The sequence below is a fragment of the Sinocyclocheilus anshuiensis genome, unplaced genomic scaffold (genome assembly GCF_001515605.1).
Source record: "Sinocyclocheilus anshuiensis isolate Anshui unplaced genomic scaffold, SAMN03320099.WGS_v1.1 scaffold469, whole genome shotgun sequence".
Classification (NCBI taxonomy): Eukaryota; Metazoa; Chordata; class Actinopteri; order Cypriniformes; family Cyprinidae; genus Sinocyclocheilus; species Sinocyclocheilus anshuiensis.
Genome location: NW_015537995.1, coordinates 972,637 through 973,230, shown reverse-complemented (window position 1 = coordinate 973,230; position 594 = coordinate 972,637). Strand labels below are relative to the sequence as shown.

The window sequence follows — 594 nt, the reverse complement described above, 5'->3', positions numbered from 1 at the left end:
ACGCGTTTCAGAAAGGCGGGGCATAGAGGAGAAACAATAATGTACAGTATGTGGAAAATAATATGTTTTTTGAACCTTAAACCGCATAAACATTTATTACACAAAATAATGTTCTTTTTAGCAGCATCATATGACCCCTTTAATTTAAAATAATTATTAATCAATTTATATTATAGTTAATAATAATAAATATTTTCATAATATTTGTCATTTTTTAATTTTTGTAATATATTTTCTATTTTAGCTATAGCTGTTACAGAAACAGCTACAAAGCAGTAATAGTTGCTGGGGAAAAGCTGCAAAACACAAAGTGTTGACAAGGATTATTTGTGGCGGTTTTAAGGTGAATAGTAAATGTGGAAGTGAATAAAGCTGACTAGGAATTACTCTGTAAGAAGTAGGGGAAGGGTGATGGCTTTAATAGTGTGTGGATGTGGTAAAACAGTGTGGGGCAACGGGAAGAGAAAGTGCCACATCAAATTGCTGAAGTGCGCCTGCTATAACTACTAATGAAATAGAGGAACCTCACTATGATTGAAAGGTAAGCTGGAATTTACTAGCAATAATCATATATATATATATATATATATATAT

General features: G+C 31.3%; 1 protein-coding gene across 5 annotated transcripts in view; it reads right to left on the bottom strand.

Moving 5' to 3' along the window:
• Positions 1-594, bottom strand: part of LOC107675741 (protein FAM13A-like) — a 53,010-nt gene that overhangs the window by 39,486 nt on the left and 12,930 nt on the right. The window lies entirely within an intron of this gene.